Raw genomic sequence first — 18,755 nt, forward strand, 5'->3', positions numbered from 1 at the left:
GACAGCAACTTGTCTGTTCCCCTTCCCCCAATTCCCCAGCGCTGTTCCCATCCCCCCAATTCCCCAATAAAAAATCTTAAAAAAAATTTTTTAAAAATAATAGACTAAAACATTTAATGAAGCAAATACTCTTTAACATCAGGTGAAGGAAAAAGTTAATTTAAACAGTAGTATTCCAACAGCAGACCATCAATATTTAGCTTTAAGGATAATGTCTTCCCAAAGAAGATATGCAAGTGGCCAATGAGCACATGAACATGCTCAGTATCATTAGTCATTAAAACTCCGACGAGGTAACACTTCATACCCCACAAGGATGGCTATTATCACAAACGTGGACAATAACAAGTGTTGGCAAGAATGTGGAGACACTGAAACCCTCATACATTGCTGATGGGAATGTAAAATGGTGCCGCCATTTTAGAAAAGTTTGGCTGTTCTAACAATTCCACTCCAAGGTATATATTCAAAAAATAAAAACAAATAAAAACACATGTCCATATAAAACTTGTACACAGGTGTTCATTGCCGCATTATTCATAACAGCCAAAAGGTAGAAACATGCCAAATGTCAATCAATTCATGAATAAATTAACAAAATGTAGTATATTTACATAATGGAATATTATGTGGCCATAAAAAGGAATGAAGTACTAATATGCGCTACAACATGGAAGAATCTTGAAAACACTGTGCTAAGTGACACAAGTCAAACACAAAAGACCATGTATTGTATAATTCCGTTTACATGAAATTTCCAGAATAGGCAAATCCATAGAGATATATAGAAAGCAGGGGCTGAGGAGAGGGAGGAATAAGAAGTGACCATTAAGAGTTTCTCCTTTACAGCTGATTTAAATCAGAGGGAATAATGGTGGACTCCCTTTCAATGCCGTATAATCTTAGCTTACATTTCTCTGTCATTTTGCCATTAAGAAAGGCATCTTCCTTTGCAGTTCTCAATGTAGTTGTTGGTTCCGTGCTAATACTTAATACTGTATGTGGTTTTCACAGATAAAACCAACCTGTAATCACACAAGTAATTCAGAGCTGCTGGATTAGTTTTTAAAGTGAACCATTCTAAGAATTTCCAAAACCTTCTGCCTAACTTTCACTATGAAAATATTATCTAATTTTTGTCTTAAAGGGCAGTTTTTCTATTTTCTTTATAACCATTTAAATTTCATATGGTAATCCATGTGGTTTCCATAATGGTCATTAAGTATTTATTAGAACAATTACCTTTCACTTGAAAGATTGTTTTAAAGGGAAACTTAGAGTCATTCTATGTTTTCCCATATTTTCTTTTTCTTTTTTTTACAACTCTTTTAATTGCTTTCCCTTCCAGGGAACTACGTGAAATTTTGTGGTAAACCACATTTTGGATCAGAATTTGTTAGATGGATTTCTCACTTATAGGATAACTTATCACTCTGTAAGTAAAAAAAATAGAAATAAAAAAAAAAGAAGTGACCGTTAATGGTATGGATTTCTTTCAGGAATGATGAAAATGTTCTGGAATTAGGTAGTGGTGATATTTATATAACTCTGTGACTATACTAAAAACCAGTGTGTTATATACCAGAGGTGCCAAAAAAATATATACACATTTTAAGAGATGTTTTCTATGCTCAAGCAGTAGTTAGTTCGCCATAATCAGAAGTGCCTGGACGCTGATGGGAACCACTCTGAGCACCTCTTGTAATTGCAAACGTGACGTATTCATCTTTTGTTATCGGTATATATTGAATATTACAATTAATAGTTTTTTCCTTTCTTAAAATGTGTATACATTTTTTGGCACCCTCTGTATACACTTTAAATGGGTGAATTTTATGGTATGTGAATTATATTTCAGAAGCTGTTGTTTTTTAACAAGGATAACATGTTGCTGCAAATTAACCATTTGGTATATTTCACTTTAGCCAGCGTTAAAATTGCTGATTTTTTTTTTTAAGTTTTATTGGGGAATTGGGGGGATGGGAACAGCGCTGGGGAATTGGGGGAAGGGGAACAGACAAGTTGCTGTCCTTTTGTTCTTCAGTCTAGTTGTGGAGGACGTTATTCACTTGCCCAAGTTGGCACCATCATTGCGCTCTTCCCAGGCGAGGCAGATCAGTCGCCAGCTTCTGGACAGCCGCTCACTGCGGCTGCTGGCCGCTCACGCTGGCTGCTGGCTACATACGGTAGCCCATGGCAACCCACTGCAGCAGGGGCTGCAGCCTACGCCATCGTTGGCGAATCACGACAGCCCAGTTCCAGGTTGAACTGTTGTTCAGTATCTTAGCTGTAGAGGGCAGTGTCAATGGCCCTCATATGTGGGATTCAAACCAGGGCCCTCTGGTGTCCCAAGCCAGCTCTTAACCAACACAGCACTCTGCAGGTCCCTGATTTTTTTTATTACAGACCATGGGACGGTGGTGTGGGCGCGGTAGCTGCAAGGGTAAAGTAGCCCTGCCCAAGTATGTGCTAAGAACAACCCAAACTGGAATTTAAAGTTAAGATACTGATGATCTAAAACTGATTACATAGCACCTGAATTTACATAAACACATAAGAAAATGAGACATACATTGAATGTATGTCTCTTAGGGAATGGAGTTCAGGGAAAGGGAAGAAATGAGTCACAAGAAATAAAAATTAAATAAAATTGACTGTTACACACCACAGAAGAACAAGATTCAACTTACCAGTTTTAGGTGGAAACACTGAGAGACAGCTGATATTTTTTTTCCATATTTAGCAAAAAGCCTTACAACACTCTTACCTAGCACCTTTGCTGCCGTTAAGTCACAACTCAAAAGCCAAAAGACTGAATTTTAATAGACCTTTCACGTACTCCAGTAATGCCATCACTGCTCAAAATAGTTTTAGGTACATTTGGGGGGATGGGGGGTGTATTTTCACTGACAATTTCTTACATAGTTTTTTTTTTTTTGAAAGACAACTCTCAGTTCTCTTCCTCCCCTTACTTCATATATGTGTCTTTGAAGAGAACTCCAAAAGATGATTTCCAAGTATATCATACAGCAAGAGCAATACCATCAGAATAAATGTAGTTTCCCAAAATAATCACTTTTAAAAGTATTCATTTGCATTATAAGTTCTAATATGCTTGTCAAAAAAATTCCTGACAGTTTTCACTTTCCCAAGTCTACCATTATTGATTCTTCTTCATTCAGGAAGATATAATCACCCTGACTATCCCAACATTTCTAACAGGGTAGCCAGAAGTTCCCCGTCCTTCCTTTCTTTTGACATGCTGTTCTTACTATTATTTCAAGAAGAATCCCTTCCTTCATTTGCACATTCAACTTGGAGAGAATAAGGATATAGGGAAGGCTCTTGTTCCAGCCAAGGCATGCCCATTTCTTAAAGACAACAGGAAAATGAATTTGAATTCTTGTTTTCTTTTTGATTGGTGCAACTGGGAAGTCAGCATTAATGTGAAAATTATTTGTGCCAGTTTTTACACAGTCAAGGTTAAGGGTCCCCCCATCTTAATGTAAACCCTGGTAAAAAGTAAACATCTATAGCAAATCTCTAAGTGTTTTAAAAACACATTCAATCTTTGCAATAACCTGGAAATCAGTAGGCAGTAATAGTCTGCTAAGGTGACACCCTAAAGGCAAATCCACTTTAACTTTAGTGATAGTTAATGGGTCTTCGGGTTCCCCATGCTATCTTTTTTCCAATACCCAACTTAAAAAAAAAAAAAGTAATAGAATAAAGGACAAAAACTATACAATCATCTCAACAGATACTGAAACAGCATTTGACAAAATTCAGCCACCTTTCATGATAAAAACATTCAATAAATTAGGAATAGAAGGGAATTTCCTCCAACTGACAGCATCTACCAAAAACCCCACCGCTAACATCACACATAATGATAAAACACTGAAAGTTTTCAGTGTTTTAGGAACAAGACAAGGATAGCTGCTCTTGTCACTTCTATGTGACATTGTGTTAGAGGTTCCAGCCAGGGAAATTAGGCAAGAAAAAAACCCCACAAGTTTAAAAAGTAAAAAGTACAACTTTCTCTATCACAAATGACATGATCTTATACATAGAAAATTGTAAGGAATACACACAACTTTTAGAGCAATTAAAACCAAATGTATTTCTATATACTAGCAATGAAAAATCCAAAAATGAAATTAAGAAAACAATTTCAATTACAATAGGATGAAAAAAAAATACTCAGGCATAAATTTAACAAAAGAAGCCCCAAACTTGAATACTGGAAAAATATATATAACATTGTTGAAAGAAAGTAAAGAAAATCTAAATAAATGAAAAGACATCCCATGTTCATGGACTGGAAGATTTATATTAGATGGCACTACTTCCCAAATTGATCTATAGGTTCAACACAATCCCTAACAAAATCCTAGCTGCTTTTTAAAAAATTAACAAAATTAATCAAAATTCACAGAAATGCAAGGGAACCAGAATAGCCAAAAAATCTTGAAAAAGAACAAAGTTGGAGAATTCACACTTCCTGATTTCAAAACTTACTATAAGGTGATAGTGCTCAAGACTGTGTGGTACTGGCATGAGGGGAGACATATAGATAAGTAGAACAGAACTGAGAATCCAGAAATAAACTTTTACATTTATGGTCAACTGATTTTCAACAAGGATGCTAAAATAATGCAATGGGAAGAGTATTCAAGAAATGGTGCCAGGACTATTGAATATCCACATGCAAAAGAATAAAGTTAGAGGGCCGGTCGAGTGGCTCAATTGGTTAAGAGCTCACTCAAGAGTTTGAGCTCTGGGCAACAGCGGTTCGATTCCCAGCCCGAGCTGAGCAGCTGCTGCGCTGCCAACCGGTGGCAGGATGGCTCAGCTTAAAAAAAAAAAAATGTCAAAAGAATAAAGTTAGTCCTCTACCTCATACCATATACAAAAACACTAACTTAAAATGGATTAAAGACTTACATGAAAAGGTTAAAGCTATATAATTCTTAGGAAAAAATGTGGTGTAAGCATTAATGACTTTGGATTAGGCAATGGTTTCTTAGATATGACACCAAAAGCCTAAGTAACAAGAGCAGATTAATTGGACTTCCTCAAAAATTAAAACTTTTTGTGCTTCAAAAAACACTATCAAGAAAGGTAAAAGACAATCTAATGAATGGGAGAAAATATTTGCAAATCATGTATCTCATAAGGGTCTAGTACTTAGAATATATAAAGGCTCTTACAGTTCAATAGTAATAATGATATTGGGTTGTCATAAAAGTGACGTATTTTGTCTATGTTTTTCAAAGGTCATTTATTTATATAAAGAACAAAGATCAATTAATGATATATTGCCTGTTTTGTTCGATAACCTTTTGCCATCTTTCAGTGAGCTTCATAATTTCTCGTTCGTAGAAGGATCTGTCTTTATTTGCGAAAAACTGAACAAGGTGCTGATTTACAGCCTCATCTGAATTGAACGTTATACCACACAAGTTTTGAAGAGAGCGAAACAAGTGGAAGTCTGATGGCGCAAGGTCAGGCGAGTATGGTGAGTGTGGCAACACATCCATCCAAGCTCCCGTTATTTTTGACGGGTGATCAAACTTGTGTGTGGTCTCGCGTTGTCGCCATGGAACACAACTCCTTTTCAATTAACAAGCTCTGGATGTTTCTGGGTGATGGATTCGTTCAAACTGTCCAATTGCCAACAGTACACATTTGAATCGTTTGTTTGGTTCCTTGGTAGGAGCTCGAAAAACACGACACCTTTAAAATCCCACCACACTGAGAGCATAACCTTCCTCTGATGAATGTCTGCTTTCGATGTCGTTTGAGGTGAATCATCATGTCGGGACCAAGACTGTTTGCTCACCACATTGTTGTAAACAATCCATTTCTCATCATCAGTTATCAGTCGCCGCTTCAAAAAAGAATCGTTTTCCTCAAGTTTAATGAGCATATTGCAGATGTTTATACACGCCGTCTAATGAACTTCTTTGAGTTCATGCGGAACCCAAATATTGAGCTTGCTTACGTATCCCAGCTTCTTCAGGTGGTTATGAATGCTTGAATGATGGATGTTCAGTGTTTCTGCAGTCTCTTGTGTCGTGTAATGGGGGTTTGACTCGATCAATGCCTTTATTTTGTCATCATCAACCTCGGTGGGCCTCCCTGACCAAGGAGCATCGTTGAGATAAAAATCACCACCATGGAATTTCGTGAACCATCGTTGGCACTGACATTCTTGTAGAGCATTGTCACTGTAAACTTTATGCAACTTTTCACAAGCTTGATGCACGTTCTTCCCTTTATGGATGTAAAACAGTAAAATATGGCAAAAATGCACAGTTTGGTCTTCCATCTTCAACTTGTGGTAAAATCTCCAAAACTCAACCAAATCGCTCGATTTCTTTTTAGAATGAAGCTAGAACTGTCAGCTGTCAAATGAGATAGCAATAACATAGATGCGAATGACTCAGTACTTCCAAAAATGAACTAGTGCCATCTGTCGCAAACATGCGTCATGACTTTTCTGACAACCCCAATAAAACAGCCAAAAGATTTGAATGAGTATTTCTCAAAGATATACAACTGGCCAATCATTAGTCATTAAGGAAATGCAAATCAAAACCACAATGAGATACTACTTCACACCTACTAGTCAGATAATAAGTTTTGGTGAGGATGTTGAGAAAGTGAAACCCTCATACAGCTGGTGGGAATGAAGAATAGTACATTTTTCCCTTTGGAAAACAGTCTGGCAGTTTTTCAGATTGGTTAAACAGTTACCATATAGCCCAGCAATTCCGTTCCTAGGTATCTATTCAAGATAATGAAAACATATGTCTACACATAAACCTGTACACAAACATTCACAGCAACATTATTCATTATAGTCAAAAGGTAAAAACAACCCAAAGGTCCATCAACTGGCAAATGGATACAGTATATCCATACAATGGAATACAGTTTAGCAATTAAAGGGGAGTGAAGTATTGATACATGTTATAATATGGATGAACTTTGTAAACATAATGCTAAGTGAAAAAAGCCAGTTACAAAAGCATTTGGAGTGTTAGGTGCCTTCAGTCCATGCCTCTGAGGCTACATTTCTCACTGTAAACCAAAACTAATTTTAGACTGTAATGAAGAATAATAAGCATTTATTTGAGCAAAAGGAAATGCAGTCCAGGAGACACAGATTCAGGCAGCAACCTAAACTGTGTTCCACCGAGACAAAGGGAGGCTGCCTTTTACAGTGAAAGTTCCCACCCAGGTTCCCAATTAGGTCCATTTTATGTAAATGAGGTATCCAAATTGTGCAGTTCTGATTGGACAGAGCAGGTCTTGGTCTGTTGGTAGAAAGATGAAACCAGGGTTTCCCTGCAGTGGGCACAGTGCAGGAAGCCAAGAGTTCAGATTGAAGTTCTTTGTGGTATATACAGTGTACAATATAGTCAGAGGAGCCCCTGTCAGCAAAGGGCTGCTAGGCTCTTGTAAAATTATTGGGTTGTAGGAAAAGTCATGATGCATTTTTGCAATGAAAAACATAGAAAAAACATGTCATGACTTTTCTGACAACCCAATATTTATAAAATCTGGGCCCTTAGGGCCGGCCGAGTGGCTCAGTTGGTTAAGAGCTCGCTCAAGAGTTTGAGCTCTGAGCAACAGCGGTTCGAGTCCAGTCCGAGCTGAGCAGCCGCTGAGCTGCCAACAGGTAGCAGGATGGCTCAGCTTAAAAAAAAAAAAAAAAAAAATTCTGGGCCCTTGGTTGACCATGGGGAGTCCATCACAGCAGATAAATTCCTTCTCAGGGTTCACATCAAATGAATGTTTCTTCCCAGGGTCCACAGCATGAATCATGTGGGGACATCGTTAAAATGCAGATTTTGATTTAGCTGGTCTGGGGCGGGCTGAGCCCTGGAGAGTCTGTGCCACTGGACATTGGACACACTTAGAAGAGTGAGGCCTTAGTCTAATCCAGAGCCCCCTGCAGTGCATGCAACAAAACCCCTACTTGCAAGGAACTTGTGTTTTTATTAAAAAGACCCAGGCCAGGAAGAAACCGATTTTGGCTTTTAGAGAGGGAGGGAGGGAGAAACATAATGCTAAGTGAAAAAAGCCAATTACAAACGACCACACATTGTATGATTACATTTATATGAAATGTCCAGAATAAGCAGATCTATAGACAGAAAGTAGGTTAGCAGTTGCCAGGAGCTGCAGGGAACAGAGATGGTGAATAACTGCTAATGTGTACTGGGTTTCCTTGGGGTAATGAAAATGTTCTGGAACGTCTGGAGTGATAATGTTTGTACAACTTTGTGAATACCCTAAAAACCAAAGAATTGTATACTTTAAAAGGGTGAATTGAATGGCATATCAATTTTGTCTCAATAAAAAAACAATGAGCAATTATTTTTTTCTCTTACAGATTGCCAAAATGACTGGAAATCTATAAAAGAAAAAAGGGTAATACAACGTATTTAAATAAAGCAATGTACTTTTATAATATGAGAATAAGGTTTGATGTAGACCAATAGAAGATACACTGCTTAATAACATTTTCTGAGAAAACACAATCTTTTTCTAAACAATTTCTATAGCCATTTTAATTGATTTTATATGAAAGGTAGCACAGACAGTGACTAAAAAAAGTTAAGTATTTAATAAACCATTATGATGTGCCACAAATGCAAAAGCACTGTTAGTTCTAAGAATTTCCACTTCATCTATTGATGTAATTCACATTAACAGATTAAAGGGGAAAAAGTACATGACAGTCTAGAGCTGTGTTATCTGATATAGTAGCTACTAGCCACATGTAGCTGTAAGACTTAATTAAGATTAAATACATTTTCAACAAATGATGCAGGGAAAACCAGATATCTCCATGCAAAAGAATAAAGCTGGACCCCTACACCACATACAAAAATTAACTCAAGACAGCGCAGACCTCAAAACGTAAGAACTAAAATTATATAATTCTTAGAAGAAAACAATGTTCTTCACAGCACTGAATTTGGCGAAGATTTCTTGGACGTGACATCAAAAACAAAAGAAAAAAAGAGAAAAAATTGGACTTCATCAAAATTAAAATCTTTTGTACAAAAGGACACTATCAAGAGAGTGAAAAGACAAACCACAGAATGATAGAAAATATTTGCAAATTATATATCTGATAAGGGATTAATGTCTAGAATATATAAAGAACTCTTACAACTAAACAACAAAATTAACAACCCAATTCAAAAATGGGCGAAGGATTTAAATAGACATTCCTCCAAAGAAGATATACAAATGGCCAACAAGCACATGAAAAGATGCTCAACATCACTAGTCATCGTCAGGGAAATGCAAATCAAAACCACAATGAAATACCACTTCATATCCATTAGGATGCCTCTTATCAAAAAGCTAAAATAACAAGTGTTGGCAAGGAAGTAGAGAAATTGAAACCCTTGTGCATTGCTGGTGGTTACGTAAAATGGTGCAGCCTGTGTAGGAAAACAGTATGGCAATTCCTCCAAAAATTAAACATGGAACTGCCATATGATCGAGTAATTCCACTTCTAAGGATAACCCAAAAGAACTGAGAGCAGGGACTCAAACAGATACTTTTACACCAAAGTTCCTAACAGCATTATTCACAATACTCAAAAGGTGGAAACAATCCCAAACGTCTATTAATAGATAAATGGATAAACAAAATGTGGTACATATACAATGGAATAATATTCACCCATGAAAAGGAATGGAGTTCCAGTACACACCGCAGCATGGATGAACCTTGAAGACATTGTGCTAAATGAAATAGGCCAGACACAAAAAGATACATACTGTATGATTTCACTTACAGGAAGTACTCAGAATAGGCAAATTCATAGAGATAGCAAGTAGATTTGAGGTTACGAGGGGCTGGCAGTAGGAAGAATGGGAAATTACTGCTTTACGGTTACAGAATTTCTATTTGGGGTAATAAAAAAAGTTTTGAAAATAATAGTGATGGTTGCACAACACTGTGAATGTAATTAATGCCACTGAATTGTACATTTAAAAATGGTTAAAATGGCAAATTTCATGTTATATATATTTTACTACAATAAAAAAATAATGTAATACAGTAAAACCTTGGATTGCAAGTAAAGTGGTTCGCGAGAGTTCAACAAGACAAGCAAACATTTCTAACACATTTTAACGTGGTAAACGAGCAATGTCTTGCAATGCGAGTAGTTTGTTTCTGGAACGAATTATGCTCACAAAACAAGGTATTACTGTATACCAAAAACTACCCTTTGAGGACTACTGTACATTTCTATCATTTTATATTTTATGTCAAATAGTTTTTCTTGCCTAAGATAATCACTTGAAGAAAACCAGGAAATATGACGGTATTATTTTAGAAATGAAGAAAAAGAAAGGTAAAAACTGACCTAAGTGAACCCTTTTAGATAATAGCAGAAAAACAAGAAAGCCTAAGTGTCTGTAGGGAGACCTTATCTAGTGTCAAGTCTACTACTACTCTGCTGTGTGACCTTAGGTAGTTAAAGAAATCACTAAACCTCTCTAGATCCTAATTTTCCCTTGGAGATAAATAATTTAAGGTCCCTTTGCATTCTAAAATAAAGTCCTCTACAATCTGCTTCTAACTAAGATCTCAGGTCTTGTTCCCATTTACATTATACCCTGTTGAAAATTTGCTACATACCAGTCCCCCAAGTGCGTCTGTCCTTATTCAAAAACTATCTAATTCCAGACCCAGTCCTCTCCGTCCTGACCAGGGACTCTAAGCCCGACCTGGAGGTGGGCTGGCAGGATAGCCCATCTAGAGACTTCCATATCTTCCTCCTGTTCTCCCACACCCACCTCCTATATTAACCAAACCTCCATGTAGTTCAATCAGCCAGATGTTGGAGGCAGCTCTTTCTGGAGAGTTAGGCAATTCCCATTCCCCAAGGAACACAAAAGCATTAGAGAATGAGGAAGTTGTATAAAGTACGAAGAGGCTGTTGCTATTTTCATTAATGACACCCAGAGGGCTACTTCTCTGAAGGTGAACTATGTATGATGCCAGGGCAAGAATAACAGTATTAATAGAAGCTAACGTTTGAGTGCTTACCATGTGCCAGGTACGGTAATAAGTAAGCACTCTGCATGTATTAACACACTTAAATCCAACATCCCTATAAGATTATTATTCTCTCTACTTTACAAACAAGGAAAATGAAGGACAGAAGTAACTTTCCCAAGTTAGAAAGCTAGATAATTGATACAGCTGGGATCTGAACCTAGGCATTTATTTCTAGAGCCAATGGTCTTAATCACTGCTTTACTCTACTGAAATCATTTTATTGGGTTGTCAGAAAAGTCATGACGCATTTTTGCAACAGAAACCCAACAGAATGAAACTTCAGCCACCCAGTCTGTAGCTTGAGACACATGGAAATAATTATCAAAGAAAGGAGACCCCAGACAGCTGAAACTACTCTGGCAGAGAGGAGGTGAAGTGGCAGGACCTTGGCAATAAAGGAGATTGTCTATAAATCAGAAAACCGTGCTTGGCAGATAATTAGCAAAGGATCTTCCCCAGGGCGGGAAGTCTCTGATAAGGGACACTACATTTCCAGGTATGAACACTGTTTGTTTAATATTCCACCATTCCTGACTTCTAATTCTAGCTTTTACTTGACAAATTATTTTACTGATCATTCCGCTATTCTGGCTGAAATAAAAATATTGTTATTTCTACCCAGAGACCATTTTACATCACAGAGTGCTCTGAACTTACTACATCACTATCTGTGCTCTTAAAATTTGTTCTCATGCTCTATCTTTATAGTCCAAGTGGCATTTATTACACACCTTCTGGAAAGATGAAATTGCCTGCATTTTTTACCAAGATTAATTTTTTTTCATCTCTGATTTTCTCTAAGATTCTCATCTATCTTATCCCACTACTTGAGAGAAAAGTTTTAATTACAGAGCCTCTTTGCTGGTGATGGTATAAGATGCCAAGTAACAACTAGATTTTCATGTCCCACATCAGGATACTGCTTTAAAAAAGTTTGTGGGGGGCCGGCCGAGTGGCTCAGCTGGTTAAGAGTGTGAGCTCTGGGCAACAGAGTCGCCAGTTTGATTCCCACATGGGCCAGTGAGCTGCGCTGAGCTGCCGCTGAGATGGTGAAAGAGCGTGCTCTTAGCAGCAAGGCTGCTGCTGGTTTGACTCCCACATGGGATGGTGGGCAGCACCCACCCACAACTAACATTGAACACGGCACCTTGAGCTGAGCTGCAGTGAGCTGCGGACAGGAGGCCGGATGGCTCAGTGTGCAACAAGGTTCAACTCCTGCATGGGATGGTGGGCTACACCCATCTGCAACTAAGACTGAAAGCAGCGATTGGACTTGGAGCTGAGCTGCGCCCTCCACAACTAGGACTGAAAGACAACAAATTGAGTTGAAAGACAACAAGTTGAGTTGGAACTGATGGGTCCTGAAGAAACACAATGTTCCCCTTCCCCAATTCCCCAATTAAAAAAAAAAAGTTTGGGGGCATCTGTTTATAAATGTATAAAGCGATATGGATTAAATCTGAATCTTTGCAACTTATATCAAATCCCCACTTTTTAGCCTTAATATGCACTTATCCACACTTTAAAGAAAGAAACAAGCTCAGGCTTGCACCCTGACTCCTTCACAAATGTATGAACACATACATATCCCAAAAATCAACTGAACTTTAAAAATGTTCTCATTTTCTTTCTTGCCATGTTTTTGAAAACCCGACGTTACAACAAGTTCACACACTGGGGCAGGCAGATACACACACAGATTGCTGTCTACCCCCCCCCCAGGTGTGTGTGTACTATAAAAATTATTATTTGAACACTTATTCATAAAACAGGGCCATGCTGAATATAGAATAATTCAAATAGAACAATTCATACAAAAAGGGCAGTCCTAGCCCTCAAGGAGATCGCTGGCCAGTAGGGGGAGACAAACATGTAAATAAATGATAGTATTATAATTCAATGTGATGTTAGTAAGACAGGTAAGATACAACCGTCACTGAAGTCCAGGAGGAAGAACAACTACCACAGAGGAGTTGGCAAAGGCTCCACAGAAGTGACATAAGAGGACATGTTCGTTTACTCAGTGTAACTTTACTGAACACCTAAGTTCCAAGGAGTATGGATACAGACTATTTGCTCCTCTGTAGCAGTGACCTCTTCAAACTTTTTTGGGCTTCCCCCTCACCTCACTGGATTTCTCAGTATCTCCTTATTAATAAGATAGTCAGATAGATATAGACATGTAACATTTTTCAAAAATAAAAGGTTATCATCTTTGTTTGAAAATTTTGTAATTTCCTTACACCTTATGAGGGATTTTAATGGGTACACCCTAATGTAGTATAAAAACAGTGGGAATCGCTGCCTTACAGCGATTAAACCTTGGGCTCAAGTTTTTATCTGTTGATCTATGTAACACTTACTGCCCCTAAAATAATAAGAGGTCTGAGGACAAAGATAAAGGAAGAACACAAGCTTAGTTTTAACATAAATGCTTCAATATATTACAAAGAATGCACACTGATCAACTGACATGACTGAAAAAGCTTGCATTTCATTTGCTGAAAAGTTCAGCCTTCATATATCTTCTAGGCTCACTTAGATGAACTTCTGCAGAGACCAACCGCATATAGAACACTTTCTATATATGAAAAACTTTAGCAGATCACAGTAATTCCAACAAGACAGGGGAATCCATAAAAGGAAGGCATCATCTATAGAATTTGGCAAGGTTATTCATATTAATAAAAAAAAAAGACATTCAAGAAGGCAGACAGCTCAGAAGAAGGGGGATATATTGGGTTGTCGGAAAAGTCATGATGTATTTTTTCTGTTTTTCGTTCAAAAATGCGTCATGACTTTTCCGACAACCCAATATATCACAAAGTAAACTTTTCCCTAAAAGTTCCCTTCTAATTAATGTTAAAGTACCTACTGTAGGAGCAGTAATGATCCTAAAATTCTGAGTCAGGATACACATACCCTGACCACAAATATGCCCTCCACAAAATCAACTGAGAAATGAGTTCAAGTGCTGGATCTCTTCCACCAACATTGCCTGCCTTTCCCCACACCATTTAGTATAATCAACTGTTCAGTGTGCTTGCTGCACATTTAACCATTATATTACCACATTTCTGCAAAGAAAAAAATGCAGCTACAAGTAGCAAAATTACTCTCTTGAAATTAATGAAGATAGGCATCTCAACACCATCTTGAAGAGAAAAAAATCTGAGTTCAGATGTTATACCAAAAGCACATTTTTGTTCCCCCAAAGGTTTTTACTAGACTATACAAACACTCTTCTCCTTGGATACTGGCAAAAGCCATATCAGCAATATTATACTTTCTATCAACATGCAAATGTTCAGTTTATCCTCCAAAAGTAGCCTAGTCAAAGCATCAGAGAAACTGGAAGTGAACAAGTAACAGCATGTTGTCAATGTTCAAGTCACTTTGGGGTTGTATTTCTTAAGTAACTATGAAATAAAGATGTGGAATTCTTTGTTTACCTTCTGTCCCACTCTTTTAAATATTCATCACCTTTCTGTAGCCCCAGAATGATTTTTTGTTATTGGGGAATTGGGGGGATGGGAACAGTGCTGGGGAATTGGGGGAAGGGGAACAGACAAGTTGCTGTCGTTTTGTTCTTCAATCTAGTTGTGGAGGATGTTGCTTCACTGGCCCAAGTTGCCACCATCATTGCGCTCTTCCCGGGCGAGGCAGATCAGTCGCCGGCTTCTGGACGGCCGCTCACTGCGGCTGCTGGCCGCTCACGCTGGCTGCTGGCTACATATGGTAGCCCATGGCAACCCACTGCCACAGGGACTGCAGCCTATGCCGTCACCGGCGACTCATGGCAGCCCAGCTCCAGGTTGAGCTGTTGTTCAGCATCTTAGCTGTGGAGGGCAGTGTCACTGGCCCTCATATGTGGGATCCGAACCGGGGTCCTCTGGCATCCCAAGCGAGTTCTTAAGCATCGCGCCACTCGGCCGGCCCCCCAGAATGATTTTTAAAGTTAGCGTTCTTACTATCTAACATTTAAAAATCAATCTGGGTGAAGTAAAATCATAACCCAAAAGGAATATAAAATGTTTGCTTTTTCTAATTATTTACGTCCTACAACAAAAAAGAAGGGAATTTTAGAAGGTCTACTACTCACTAGGAAATGAATTATTTAATTTACCCATTTAATTAAATTATTTAATTTAAAATATTTAAATTACACACATACAACAAAAATACCACCCACCAAAAATGGAAACAATAATGAACTCAGAAATACTCAGTTTCTCCCTCAACTCAACCAATTTCTTAACTTTATTTTCATTATCCACTGAGATGCAAATACTCCCTGAACACTTCTGTTTACTGCCTGGTTTATTTCTATAGCAACAGACACATAGAACACAGAAACAAAAATAATGCATAGTTTTTTCACCATCTTCTGTAACTGATGCAACTGTAAGTCATTAGTACGATACACAGTACAAGCCATACTACTTCAGTTCCTAGAAGGTAAGGATCAGCATATTTGTTAGGCAAAAACAACTTCTAGAAAATGAAAAAATCCCTAGAAGTTCATCTTATTTCTAAAGAGGAAGTAAGAGTGACCTTTCTGCCAGTCACTGAGAAAGGTACTGTGAACCTTAAAGGACACCTTGCTCTGAAAAGCACTAATAACTCTATAGACACTTGCTCAGTAAAATATATAAACCACGAAATGTGTCGCACATGCTGATTCACCTAAGTCTTAGGTGTGTTTAGGGAGCTAGCAAGCAGCCACCTGAGGCCAGGAGATACTATATAAATGCACCTATTTCCAGCCTTGCTACATTCCTGTCATCAGGACGCTTTCCTCCATGACCTCAATGATTACTGTTCTGAGTCACAGACAAAGGTCAATCTCTAAACCAACTATATGACCTCTTTTTCAAACCTGAGGTATAAAGGAGTCATGAAATTTCATATCTAGGAGTAGAAGCTCTAGAAGGAATTGGCAAAAGATCAAGAGCTGGTATTTTAAATTGCCCCCCATAAACACATATACTCCTCGCCTCTCCGTCACCATGACTACTTTGTAACCCTGGCAAAACTTCTTTCCGTCTAAGCTTTCAGTTACCCAACCGTGCCAAGTTAAAGCACAGAAAACTAGGTCTTCACTTCTGAATTTACCTGGAAATGTTAGTGTAAGAGTATTAAACTGACCCACAGCATTAAAAACTCCAGTAGCAAAAGGAATACTTAATAAAGCAGTTACATGCAAGCTAAGAAAGCAACCAATAATGCATGTTAATGGTCACATCTTTTCTAAATTTCTCCAGACTTAAGTATCACATCTGAACCATTACCAATCACCTTCAAACACGTTAAAATTCTTAGAAAATTCATCTTCAGGTACAACCTGCAGTATTTATTATTTGTTATTCTTAGCAAAACTACATAATGAGAACAAAGGAGTGGAGTCAGAAGTGAGAATGGGCCTGGGTCTAGGTACTGACACTCTGAGCTTCACATTCCTTAGTGAGATAAGATAAAAGACGTAAAGTAGCTGGCACATGCTCAAAAAATATTAGCAATTGTTGTTTTGAACACCAATCAGCCAACATCGGACTGGGAAACTCAACTATCTTTCCCAAAAAGAATGGTCTATGTGGCCAGAGACAAGTCATACTTCACATGCCTCATCTCAAATAGCATTAAACATCAGGTAAGATTTTCTCCTTTATCATTCTAAGTGGTAGGCTTCTAGAAGTATTCCAAGTCCATCCCTTTCAGGATCTCTTTTATGAATCCCCTATCTCTAAACCTCCTCACACCAAATATCTAATCCTAGGAATGAAATTTTATGAAATCCAACAACTGTATTCTCTCCATCGTCACACTGCCAGCAATTTAATATGAAGTGGTCGTTTCTGGAAGGTGTTGTTTGGGAGAAACCCCTGCTCTAAGCGGCAGAGCTGGTTCTACGATTGCTCATTTCTGGGTAGAGGGAGCTTACAGAGAACAGTCATATGTGAACACAGGAAGTGTAGAGCCAGAAGGGAAGCAATATGCTTACACAAGAGTAAGTTTCTGGACATCAAGATAGTCAGACTAGAGCAGAAGGCTGAAGACAGACCCAAGGAGAGAAGAGTAAGCAATAAAAGTAGAAGGTTTAGGACACAGTTCAATTCCTGACTTAAAAAATATTCACACCTGCTTGCCTGTGTTGCTCTACATCTCAGAAGGTGCTATAGGAGACGTAATCATAACATATATTTACAAACATTAAGAATTATAACATCCTAATATGAATTATTTGGGATCTATTGCTATGACTTCTTTTTTAAAATGAGGAACAGTGTTTTTTTCCAGGACCCATTAGCTCCTGTAGTTAAGTAGCTCCATTAGTCAAGTAGTTGTTTCAATCTAGTTTGGAAGGTGCAGCTCAGCAGCCCATGTGGGGGTCAAACTGGCAACCTCGGTGTTGTAAGCACTGTGCTCTAACCCACTGAGCTAACCGGCCGCCCCACTATGACTCTCTTGTACTGTTGGGATGTAATGAGGGGAACCCTGGTGGAAAGTATGCCAAATGTATTACAATTTCATACTGTCAAGAGAAACAGGATTAACCAAAGAAACTGAAGTGATTTAATAAATTATAATTCATCCTTCACTATACTCTTTAGGAAGCCTATTCAGTAGTGAAAGAAAGTTCCTGAGAAAGAGAGAGAGTGTAAAGAATCAGAACAGAGGCCTAAAAAGCTCTTTCCCATGATCACCTTCATAAGGATTGTAAACTTGTGTGTTCCGTGGCCTTGTACTAGGACTGACATGTCTGGAGTGCTTACTACAGGCTGAGTGCTGTCCAAGACAAAACAGAAAGAAATAGAAGAGAACTGCTATTTTCAAGAAGCTCACTATCTGTTGGGCAAACAAAACCCACTGAATTAAGAAAAGTCTAGGCAGCGGTTCTCAACCTTCCTAATGCCGCGACCCCTTAATACAGCTCATGTTGTGGTGACCCCCAATCATAAAATTATTTTCGTTGCTACCCTATAACTGTAATTTTGCTACTGTTATGAATCATAATGTAAGTACCCCCAAAGGGGTCGCGACCCACAGGTTGAGAACCGCTGGTCTAGAGGCATACGCAAGAGCAGAACGAGAATTTAGAGTAGATTTAGACAACACAGTTTCACACAGGTGAGTATTGCTAAAAAATGCTACAGCTAAATATCAATGTGACTAGATATTACTACATCTATTATAATAATAGCTAACATATGAATGCTTCTTATGTGCTAAGCATTTTCAAGTCTATTTTTCTAGCTCATTAAATGAGCTATGAAGATAATAAAATGGCAATTTTAGTTATGAAGAAAGAAAGAATCGAAAAGGTTGAGCAACTTGAGCCAGGATTGCTTAACAAGTAGCCAGGCTGGGACTCAAATCCAGATCCAACTGTTATTTAAAAAAAAAAAGCTTATATTCTAGTCAAACTCACAGAAGTGAAAGTAAAATGGTGGCTGCCAGGGACTGAGGGGAGTTGCTGTTCGATGTGTATAAAGTTTCAGTTATGCAAGATGAAAAAGTTCTGGAGATCTGTTGTACAACATTGTGCTTATAGTTAACAATACACTTAAAATTTTGTTAAGGGTGGGTATAGATCTCATCATATGTGTGTGTATGTATACATATATTGGGGGGGGTGCCAAAAAATGTATAC

The 18,755-nt window shown here is 38.1% G+C and overlaps 1 protein-coding gene across 2 annotated transcripts in view; it reads right to left on the minus strand.

Annotated features, from left to right (window-relative positions):
* KDM2A (lysine demethylase 2A) overlaps positions 1–18,755 on the minus strand; it is a 99,632-nt gene that overhangs the window by 41,313 nt on the left and 39,564 nt on the right. The window lies entirely within an intron of this gene.

The sequence above is a fragment of the Hipposideros armiger genome, unplaced genomic scaffold, assembly GCF_001890085.2.
Source record: "Hipposideros armiger isolate ML-2016 unplaced genomic scaffold, ASM189008v1 scaffold_93, whole genome shotgun sequence".
NCBI classification, from domain to species: Eukaryota; Metazoa; Chordata; class Mammalia; order Chiroptera; family Hipposideridae; genus Hipposideros; species Hipposideros armiger.